The sequence below is a fragment of the Strongylocentrotus purpuratus genome, unplaced genomic scaffold (assembly GCF_000002235.5).
Source record: "Strongylocentrotus purpuratus isolate Spur 01 unplaced genomic scaffold, Spur_5.0 spur5_scaffold_13, whole genome shotgun sequence".
Classification (NCBI taxonomy): Eukaryota; Metazoa; Echinodermata; class Echinoidea; order Camarodonta; family Strongylocentrotidae; genus Strongylocentrotus; species Strongylocentrotus purpuratus.
In genome coordinates this window covers 16,564,261-16,576,193 of record NW_022145598.1, presented here as the reverse complement: position 1 = coordinate 16,576,193, position 11,933 = coordinate 16,564,261, and the positions used below count along the sequence as shown (strand labels likewise).

At 35.7% G+C, this 11,933-nt stretch overlaps 2 long non-coding RNA genes across 2 annotated transcripts; both read left to right on the top strand.

The window, feature by feature from the left end:
- Positions 1-2,792: 2,792 nt before the first annotated feature.
- Positions 2,793-5,841, top strand: LOC115923318. Its single transcript, XR_004063850.1, has 4 exons — positions 2,793-2,914; positions 3,684-3,871; positions 4,678-4,897; positions 5,704-5,841. It is a non-coding gene; the product is annotated as an uncharacterized LOC115923318 (long non-coding RNA).
- A 3,784-nt stretch (positions 5,842-9,625) lies between these two features.
- LOC115923317 lies at positions 9,626-11,085 on the top strand. Its single transcript, XR_004063849.1, has 3 exons — positions 9,626-9,673; positions 10,392-10,549; positions 11,014-11,085. It is a non-coding gene; the product is annotated as an uncharacterized LOC115923317 (long non-coding RNA).
- Positions 11,086-11,933: the final 848 nt, after the last annotated feature.

Genomic DNA, 11,933 nt, shown 5'->3' with positions numbered 1-11,933 from the left:
GTTATTAATGTAATGAGCGGCAGCCTTTCGCTATATAAACAGTGCTACCCATACTTGTATTTTTGAAATGTTGATTTCTATTACTGTGATAGATGCATTGTTCTTTCCTTATACATTACGGACGCTTACAACCATTAGCGAGGTATTAATGTACATTATAATATTTCATATTTCTGCATGATTATGATATATTATACAACGATCACATTTGAAATAATTTGTTTTCCACAGATAGCATATTTCAGTTGCCAGTTGGGAAAAAATCCTTATTTCGATACACTTGTATTATCAAATGTCATAATTGTTTTTTAAAGTTGTTATTTTGGGCAAATTTATCATATGAAATAATAATGCATATTTCATAATATGAATGTTTTGAAACAGAGTATTAAGGAGTTTGAGCTATTTTTTTGGTTCATAGTTAACATTATAAGTTAATAATGCATATTTCATAGCACAGCAGTTGTAAAATAAACTGATTGAGAATTTTTTTTTTTTCTTGATAAAAGACATTTGTGTCAATTTAAAAATTTGAAAATGAAATCTCTCAGTGCTAAGAAAAAAAGGTGAACATTTGTTTGAAGGTCCTTCGAAATTTGCGACAGCAAGTCATCAGTGTTTAATTGTGGGGAAATGTATTTTTTTCTACAGCTTTGACACCATAGTATTTTAATGTCTTATTTGAAAGTGTCATCAAATTAAAAATTACATAAAATATGACTTAAAAATTTGATCATCAGCACTAATGGAACTGTCTAAAATGTTTGCAATTACAATACCTAGGTACATATCTCTCTGCTTAACTTGTACTTTTGTTCTCAAAATGGAATTTGTTCTGCTGTTTGAATAAAGTGAGTCCAAAGATGCCCTTGAAAGTAACATTTATTGATTTTCCTTCATTTTTGTTTGTACTAGTACTATATTCATATTTAATCATTGATATTGAAATTACTGTCTATATATACACCTAAAGTACCACGAGTGCCAATACTTTAAATGTAATGATGCATATTGGTGACAGTGTTTAAACAAAATCATTTTTTTTAGTGATGTGTATTATATCATTTAAACAGTATTTCTGCAAATTTATCAAAAATTGTCAAATGAATAATAATGCATATTCATATCTTATCAAGAAAAAAACGAGCGTTTTGGAACGTGAATTATTTTTTCCTTGATGATACCAAAAGTTTCTAGCAGAAAAATAAAAGTAAATGTTTTCAACCTAATGTCTAAACGCTATGATTTTTTAAAACACCATCTCAATTTTCGACAGCATGTCATAATATTGTTATTGCGAAAAGTCCTGTTTTCTTTCATTTTCTATGCTTTGGATATTTAAAACTACATATCCAGTGAAGCTGATTTATTTTCTTATAATCATCAATATGTTAAATAGTCTAAGTTAAATAAAATTTGTACCCTTTAGGAATTTAGATTCCCAGAATAAAATGTTCAAATATACTACATTATTGTTGATGAAAAATGGGCGTGGTCATATTTGATATCATAATTCTCATAAATACAATTTTTTTGGGGGGAAAGACTATTGATATCCTGTTTTTGATGCATTACAATCATTTATACATGGGAAACAGAGATCAACACTTCTTATTTCAAAATCATGCTTAACACATATTATTTGGGAATTGCTAATAATACGAAAAAACACAAAGTTTATGATTTTTCAAAAAAATCATCACATGAGAACTATTGATCTGGGGGAGACAATTTTTTTTCAGTTGATAAAACTTAATATCTACTATGAAGAAAAATAATTCAGTTGGTCTTTTGTTATGAGTTTAAAGTTAAGCCACTTCAAGGTGACCCCTAAATTTCAAAATGCAATTTTCACCATGGGCCTCCCTAATTATGATTGTGATTGCATGTGTACACGTTGCTTTTCTTCCAGCTGCTGTAAACTTCCATAATGCCAAACTGTAGGTGATGAGCAAATATATTAAACTAATAAGTATGATCATTATATTGATACGTATTAAAACAACATAATAAATAATGAAACAAAAATATCTAAGTCGGATATTGAAAATGAATGATTGAGACGAGTAGCGTACGGTTAATTGATCCATTTACAGTCGGGAAGGGGTCATTATAGGGGTTAGATTAGAACCTATACGCACTAGTCCTAAGCTTTTTTTCATTAGCTCCCCCCCCCTCCCCCCCCCCAGATAACCGGAAAATAAAAACAATTGCCGACATAAATTTTTCATTAATGGCATTTGTTACGTTAATTTTTTTCCAAATTAAAGCAAATATGACGAGCTTACTGCACTTACAACAAAGGTTTGTTTTGCCAAATCAAGGCCTACACAGTCAGCAGAGTGATTACGTTGTTTTGCCAGATCACAGCACAGCTGCGCGGAGCGCGCATAACGATCATGATCTGGCAAAACAACGTATATCGACATACGCTGTTTTGCCAGATCACAGCGCAGCGGCGCGGAGCGTCCATATCGACATACGTTGTTTTGCCAAATTACGCACGAGATGCAGGGTAAGTCGTGTTCTGGCAAAACAACGTATCTCTACAAAATCATTGATAGATTGAAAAGAAAGTGTTTTATTGAACAATTTTACCCTACATAGTAAAAGAATATTATCCGGTACATGTAGACAATATATTAACAAAATTATTCAACTTGAGAGAAATGAAAACACTTTTTACTGTAAAATTCAAAATCTTCGATATCTCGGAAGTACCGAAACAGACATACGTTGTTTTGCCAGATCACGGCCGACCCCCTTTAAATGTTGAATGGTTCTGTTTTTTCTAGGAGTGAGTGAAGGAATGATCATCCCAGACTTCCAGGGAACAGCAGTGGCTAAGTTCATTGAAGCTCTCTTAGAGGTGGATCTTATCCAACTGAGCAACGCTCTCTCTGACCCAGAAGTAGTGAGTCTTCCAGCAATTGCTGATGTAACAATTTTAATGAGTTTTTTTGAAGGAAAATACCAAGTGGTATGTTGTCATTCCACTGGCAGAGGTCATAAGCGCTCTGTTCAACTCTTGTGTTAAGCAGGAGGCCATTGCATTTAATGCCCATAACTTCAAAAATATGAGCTTATTTGATACACCACTATTTAAACAGCATAGTTACCATCCATTATTCCTTTTTTTTATCACTTGATTAAGAGAGAAATCCCTGTCATGTTTTACATAATGGTATTATAAACATGTATAGAGCACTTAAAACTTTAAAACAATTATCGTTAATGTGCTGTGTGGCATGTGCATATATGCTAACATACTTTTACCAGTGGCACACCAAATTTGTCTGAATAGTTTTAATGGTGAATTGGCTCATTTTGGGCAGCATTAGAATATCACTTGAGGTAACTTTTAACTGCTATTAGATAAGTGTTTTCAAAAAAGTTTATCTGTGTCTACAGTGGTAAATCAACCATAAGTTTTTTTTTTTTTTTTTTTATAGATTTATGTGAAAAAGTTGCATAAATGATTAAAAATAAAATAGAAGTTCAACCAAAACCGTATTTGCTGAAGATTGCTCATGAAGTGAGTGAAACTTAAATATGAATCTAGTGAATTTATAGGACATTTCTCTGTATGCTTTGACTGCTCTTTTATCTTTACATGTATATTCCTTCTTCCTCTTCCTTCTCTTATCTTTCTATCTCTCTCTCGTTCTTTCTTTTTACAACAGATTACTGTGGTGTCACGAGTTGGTGTTCTACCATTCTTCTGCAATGCCACAATACGTGATGTCATTTTGGACTTACCTGGAAAAGGGATCGACACCAGTCTTTTTGAAGAACCATATGTACTGTGGAGTGGAACATAGCCGCTGAGGAGCTTTATGCATTTCTCTATGGACCTCAAGTTGAGCAATTGGTGAGCAGGCAAATTGGCTCAGTAGTTAAAACATTTCCTTTCGAATCAAAGATCATGGGTCCGATTCAACCCAGGTTGATGACTAAAGCCTGTGTTGTGTGTGTATTTCCCCTATCCTGTTTCATAGAAGCAGGATAGGTCACAGTGGAAAACAGCAGTGGCTTTATTATTTCACACTGCAATTTATGCATATCGACAATGATTCAGTACTTATCTCGTGCTGTTAAGCAATATCTTTTTTTTTAACAGCTATAATGACTTTAGAAACACTAGCGCCCCAGAAAAAAAAAGAAAAAAAAAGAAAGATATAATAACACATGCGGCCTTCGGACATTGATTGGAATTACGGTACTAACAGAGGTGTCGAAGTTGAGTGGTTTAATCATTTGACTAGAAATGCCAAAGGTTGGTGGGGATCCCCGACACGGCACTACCGTCCTTGGTAAGACATTAATCTACATTTCCCACTCCATACCCAGTAGAGAAATGGGGACATGGTAGGATGACGAAAGCCTTGTGTGATAGAAATTGCCATATGCCCTCATTGTGACCATATGGTAGGTATACTCATCAGGGAGTGGAAGTTGTGCACATTTTGTGTGTGCATGAATCTGATGACCAGGGCAATAATAATAATATGCTGTTCTTGTATAGCACATATCACAACATGATATAACATCTCTATGCACTTCCAGAGCACTTTGGATAACAATTATCTGTAAAGTGCTTAGAGACTGTATTCTGTACTAAGCACTTTATAAATCAAGACTATTTATTGTTATTAAACAATCCTTTTCTTTTTACAGCTACGAGAGTTTACCAATGCTTCCAACGGATCATTGAAGCCCTCAGACATAGACTGGAATACAGGGGCAGCCATCTTGGAAACCTTCATCAAGAACTTGGCCAACGTCACTGGGATCGTGCAGGTTTAGGAGAACAGTTGGACATCCAGGAGACGCTGGCATACTTTGAGAAGCAGTGGATTACCAATTTGATTGGTGTCTACCCAACCAATGAAACAGAGTAAGAATTTTGTTATTTTCTTACATATGCGCAGAAGTGTTGGACATGAGCAAAACACAAGAAACTGATTGTCTTGTGATTTTTGTTATTGCCCTTCCCCTTCTCTTTCCCCTTCCCCACTCGATCTGTACCCCACATCCCCAATGTCATCCTCTTTCAATGATATCTGTTGGAAGACCTTTTTTCCAAACAGTTTCCATTGGAAAGGGGTTGAATCTGCCCCCTCCAGCAGAAGGAGCACCAATGATGCAGGCTTCTTAGGGATACTTAATTTCGGGAAGGATATTCCATTCTGAAATGGATCATCAGTTTAAACATAAGGCGAATATAAGGAGTACAGAGAAGAGCAATGAGGCATTGCGACGTGCGCCTGTAATCCGCTAACAATGGAAGTTACAAATTGATTTAGCCAAGGACGCAGGTTCGAAACAGTCACGTCTTTCGGATGGTGACGTTAAGGTCCGTCCCCAGAAGTAAAAAAGTATATCTGATTGACACACGTCTGTAAAAACCAATTACACCGCACACCACACAATGGAGAAAATTTAACGTTAGGTTTGATGGTTTGTTTTTTATCTTAACGTTAAGAAAACACGTGTATGCTTGTAAGTAAGTAATCACAGGATTGATGGATGGCTTTTCAGTCCTTTAAGAGGGACTTGGTAATGTGGATTGACCCCTTACTAAAGGCCACAAGCACAACTCCTTGGTTTCAAACCATGCCCCTCCCTCTGCTCTATCATTGATCCGTCAGGCCTCCAGCTCTTACTGATTTTGATGGTTGATTTTTTTTCTTCATCTTTCAGCGTTTTAGATGTTCTGGCCCGACAGCTTAGCATGGTCTGGATGCAGCTGGATGATTCTCTTGGTGATATTCCTGGATGGGATCAGTATAGGACAAACGTCTATATCATTCTATCAGCCGTTTAACAGATTGCCAGTGGGAATGGAACTACAGGTGAGTTCATATCCAACATTTATATCATTCTATCGGCCATTGAAGAGATTACCAGTGTGAATGGGACTACAGGTGAGTTCTTATCCAACATTTATATTATTCTATCAATCATCGAACACAACAGTAGTATGAATGCAATAGTGAGTGACTTCATATCTGACACTGACATTCTTTTATCAGCCAGTAAAACTTTAAGTCCACTGATCATGCGTGTCTATGGCAAGCCGTTTTAACATTTATTCCTATTTCTTGATCTCAAGAATTACCATTGCTTTACGACATAAAATCATTTCTTGATATCAAGATTTACTATTGTTTTATAAAAGAAAATCATTCTTGATATCAAGAATTGAATTCTTGATATAGAAATAGGAATAAATGTTGAAATGGCTTGCCTAGACACGCATGATCAGTGGACGTTCAAGCCATTCTAGTCCACTCAATATAAAGTCAGTATGAACACAACCAAAGGTGAGTTCACATATAACATTTATATTATTCAACCAGCCATTGAACAGATAACTAGTGTGAATGCACCTGCAGGTAACCAATCTTTCAATCTTACCTAGACAGTTTATGAAAAAACACCAACTGAGAGCTCTGAATATGAACAGTAGTGACAATTTCATGTGTGATAGATAATGATGATAATGGTATATTATTTTCATCTGCATATAGAATGTCTTCAAGCTCACTAAATTATCTTGTTTGGTATGTTGTTTATTTATATTTACAGGGTAGAACCGTTTACTTTGGCCAGCATTGTTCCCAATGTAACAGAGTTGCTCATCATCTTGAGGGAGATACCAAACCTTGGTGATGATATCATATACCAGCTCCTCTATGCACCCATTGATCCAGTGATGGTGAGTTTGGTTGTCGGTTTCAAAGCGAGAATGGAGTAGATGAGGATTAGGAATAGATTATGATGATAGTGATGATGATGATGATAATGATGATGTTCTAGTGATGATATCATATACCAGCTCCTCTATGCACCCATTGACCCTGCGATGGTGAGTTTGGTTGTCAGTCTTGACCGGAGGAGAGAGTTGATGAGGATTAAGAAAAGATGGTGGTGGTGAATATGATGATTATGATGATGATGATGATTGGTGATGGTGATGATGATGATGAATTTATGATGATGATAATGATGTTCTAGTGATGATATCATATACCAGCTCTTATATGCACCCATTGATCCAGTGATGGTGAGTTTGGTTGTCGGTCTCCACCGGAGAATGGAGTAGAAGAGGATTAGGAATAGATGATGGTGGTGATGATGATGAGGATGAAGATGATGATGATGATGATGACAACGATGATAATGTTGATGATGATGATGAAGATGATGATAACATTTGATTTGATTTGATTTGATTTGATTGTTCTTCTGCATTCATGTAAGTACACAGTTTTTTGATAACAATAATAATATCAAGTACAATAAGTATTTTTCTGAAGATGAACTCGAGAAATCTACCAACAAGCAAAGGTAGTCCCAATCGTTGATAGATGGACAAGAGGAAATTTAATCATGTTATTCAAGATAATGCATGACTTAACTTCAACTTACTTATCTTCACAAATTTAAGAAATAGCGATCATAAATTCGGCTTCCAAAGCCTAAGACCGAGTTTTTGAGAAGAAGTTTCTTTTATCATAGCTCCAAATTATTCAATTATCTCTCTTTTGAAACGCGAACCACACTGGCTACCTTTGTTTGCACCATTGATTTGAATGAACTCAAATAGACTGAACATTGTCTTGCCCTTTTTAACAATTTTTACCTTTAATTTGATATTCTATTATGTTTTTTTTTTTTTTTTTTTAAATACTTATAAACGTGATAAATATTATACCCATACTTTTATTCCTGTCTTGTTTTGTTTTGTTTTTGTATGTATTTTGTTTTTCTCTAATGTTTACCTTGATGTTTTTTGTGTGTTATATTATCGGTTTACAGTTTTACCCGTATGCTTGTTGTTGTTTTAGTTGAATATCTGCAATTAACTGTATTATTGTTTGTTTGTTTTGTACATTAATTTGTTAGAGTTGAGTTGTTGTAACTACATGTACTTATTCATTGCCTTACTTCTTGCATTTGCAACGTTTTACATATTATTGTATAATTCACTGTATATTTATTGTTATTTTTATGTTTGTGGACCCTTTGAAAATCAGCTGTGCTGAAAGGGCATCCACCCTATGAGAGGAAATAAATAAATAAATAAATAAATAAATCATTACATATAAATATAAATTGTTATTTTCAAAAAATGAAATGATAAACTGTCATAAATACCTAATTTCCTCAAACATTATAAAACATAATAAAATTATTTGCGGAAGAAGGACTGTCTTTGTAAGGAAATTGCTTGATAATACGACGGCCCCAGACAAAACTCATGAAATAGATTAACACATTTTATTAAGCAGAAACGGATAGGTAATTGAAAATACAAATTTGATGATGGTGATATTGAAAATGATGATGAAGATGATGGTGGTGATGATGATGATGATGATGGTGATGATGATGATGATGATGACTATGATGATGGATATGATGATGAAGATTATGACAAAAACGAATATGACGATGATAATGTTGATGATGACGATCTTTATGATGATTATAATGCTGAAGAGATTATGATAAAAGAGATGTTGGTGATGATGGTGATGGTGGTTGTGATCATTTTATTGGCGATGCTGATGGTGGTGGTAAGGTTTTGATGATGATGTAGTTGCTCCTTACCAGAAAGTTTCCAGTGATATGTTTGTTGTCGCAAATAAAAGTTCTTATAATTTTTTTCAATACAGCTGATTGAATTGGCATCTTCAAACAGTTGGAATGAGACCCTTTGCAATGCAGATCTTTTGAGCGGCATCTTCATTGAACCAGCGGGACTGAACTTGACGCAGCTCCAGGGGCGCTATGCAACATTGACTTTGAAGCTCTGATTGGTCAGCTGTCACAGGGAGTAGGCATTGAACATCTTATTTCCATGGTAAGCTGGGAAAATCATTTCGCGCCAGAAAGGCATTAACTCATGAGCATTAAAGTGACTCAGTAACATTGCCTCAGGTTCTGAAACAAAATCCTGGATTTAGCTCATGCTGCAATCATAATTATAAACCTTTAAGTCAGTCAAGAATTCAATGATCTATACAAGCCAATCACCTGTCGGATTATCAAGAAATTTATGATTGGAAATCGCAATTTCATTTTTCGTTTTCCTCACAGTTTTGTATAACAATACAGTCTATTGGGAAAAATGAGTATGGTAAAACCGTCACTCAAAGAATTTTATTTTTTTGAGGCACTTCATGATCATTTTGAAGCGCAATTTGTTAAGGGCTTCAATATTACACCATATCACAGACACTGATAACATGTAGGGCCATGCATCTCAGATATAACATTATTAAACGATGCCTATAAAACAGAATTAACACCTACTGACTCTGAACATATGACAATTGAAAGGATGAAGCTTAGGATACTGAAAAGATCTGTAAAACACATATTATCCTCATGAACTGTTCATAGTTTTCCCTCTTTTGCTCACATATAATTGATAAGGTACATGCAGATCTATGTTAAAGGATTTGTGTGAAAGGTCCCTCTTGTTCCTTAGACAAATGATATGAGATTAATGCCATTTCTCACTTCTTTCCACCTTCAGATAATTGATCAGATCACTAGCTTCAATGGAGGCGATGATTTTGGCATTGGTGATTATGATCCGGCCAGTGGGCTTCAGACTCGAGCAGCTTATCCAGTCATATGACCTACAGAATGTACAGGGGTAAGTTCATTTTCACTTTGTTTAATATCGTCTTTTTTGATAATAATGACACTAATTGGGTCACATATTCGAAAGTACCATGCTTGATTAGCAATCATGCCATTTCTGGTGTTTATTATTGCATAATAAAATTCAAGCTCAGTTCAGTTCAGTTCAATAATAGTTATTCTAGTGTTCTGTTCTTGTAGGTGCATATCACATTTTATACTCACAATTTATATAACTCACTTCTACATGTAGATCCTAATCAAAGGATTGGTCAAACATTGCAACGTGTGATTGCTGAGACTTTCCCATGTTATTTTTTCAGGAAAAAGCGTTCAATAGTTTCCAGTACTATCCAACAATTTTTATGTACGTATTTTACAGCACTGCGCTTACCTTAGTGCTGTGTTGGTGCTATTATACTGTTTGTGGGCCTATGCTTGCGCAGCACTGCACATAAACACATATCGAGGTAAGTGTTCTTATCTCTGTGTGCACGCTAAAAGTAAGCATATTAAACTTAGATTTATTTGTCAGCGGTAATCTTGAAAACAATCATGAAATTGATTCTTTGATTTGATTTGATTTGAGTTGATAATTTCAAGGTTCATCGGATCACAGGCAGAGAGTTCCTGAGGATTTATGAAGACACTGACAGCCTGCTTGAAGATGTTATTTTAATGATTTGGTGTGATTTGTTGATTAATTTGCTTTGATTTGATTTGTGCTAAAGGTTCATCCAATCATTGGCTAGTGAGTTCATGCTGATCTATGAAGACATTGAAGCCCAGCTGGTGAATGTGACAGGTTGGATGGAATTCAAAGCCGATCTTACTATTCTCATGACCGTGCTCAAGTACACAACACCATTCCTAGGCAATGGGACCAGTGGTAAGCTGAAGATTGTGATATAGTTCTCTTGTCTGTTACACTGTGACCCACATGGCTGTCCAAACATTACATATATCATTCCGGTCATAGCTGAGCGGCCAAATATAAAGCGCTCTAGCATATTGGTAGTTTTATACCTCGGTGAGGGGGTAAATGTTAAAGCCCGTCTGCACTAGTTTGGCCTGGGGGATTAGACCTCCATGCAAGGTCACTGACAGGTTATCTTATCTTATCAAATCAGCTCTCAATTAACATAAGAAAAAAGGGATCATGGTGACGAACAGGACCGATTAGGCATTGTTTGCTACATAGAGGGCACAAGTAGCTATAAGTAGTGCAATGGGGCTCTAAGTAATTGTATTCACATATTTGATGCAGTATCTGTCTTAGAAACAAGGTATGATATTTGCTGATAATGGAGGTTATTGGTGTCTTGAGTATGCACATTTCTCCCTTTCTCTCAGCAGGTGATGAGCCCATCTCTCTGTCAATGCTGGTCCCTAACGCCACAGCGCTAGAGTTCCTCCTGGCTCAGACACGCCCTTCAGTCGTGACCTCATCGATGCTTTCATCTACACTCCAATCACCCCAACAAAAGTGAGTATATCAATGATTAATAATGATAATAATGATGATGATACCGATGATGCTGATGGTTGGGGTGATGGTGATGATGATGATGATGATGGTGATGATGGGATGGTGATGGTGATGATGGTGAGGATGATGATGATGATGATGATAATGATGGTGATGATGATGATGGTGATGGTGATGGTGATGGTGATGGTGGTGGTGATGGTGAGGATGATGATGATGATGATGATGATGATGATGATGATGATGATAATGGTGATTTTGATGATGGCGGTGATGATGATAGTGCTGGTGATGATGATGATGATGATGGCGATGATGAGGATGATGAGGATGATGAAGAACAATCCCTTTAGTCCTGACATCATCAATGCTTTCATCTATACTCCTATAACATTTGCAAGGTGCTAAATCCACTAGAATGCAAATTCTCATGGCGCACTTGTTGAAAAGAAAAAGAGATCACATAAAAGCATCTACATTATAAACAAAGGAACACAAGTAAGATAGAACATACAAAAATGAATGAACAATTTATTACATGTATATGCCAAATTAAACACATATGTTTATAGATAAAAAATGTATTCTTTTTATGTTGTAGCTGATTGAGCTGGTTATATCAAGCAACTGGAACACTACCCTATGCACCGAAGAGGGTCTGAGGATGCTATTTGTCTTGCCGGAGGGACTAAATGTGACGGAACTACAGGGGGCGCTGTGCAGTGTTGATTTTCAAAATACCCTGACGGAATTGCTGGAAAATGGTGCAATTGAGAATATCATT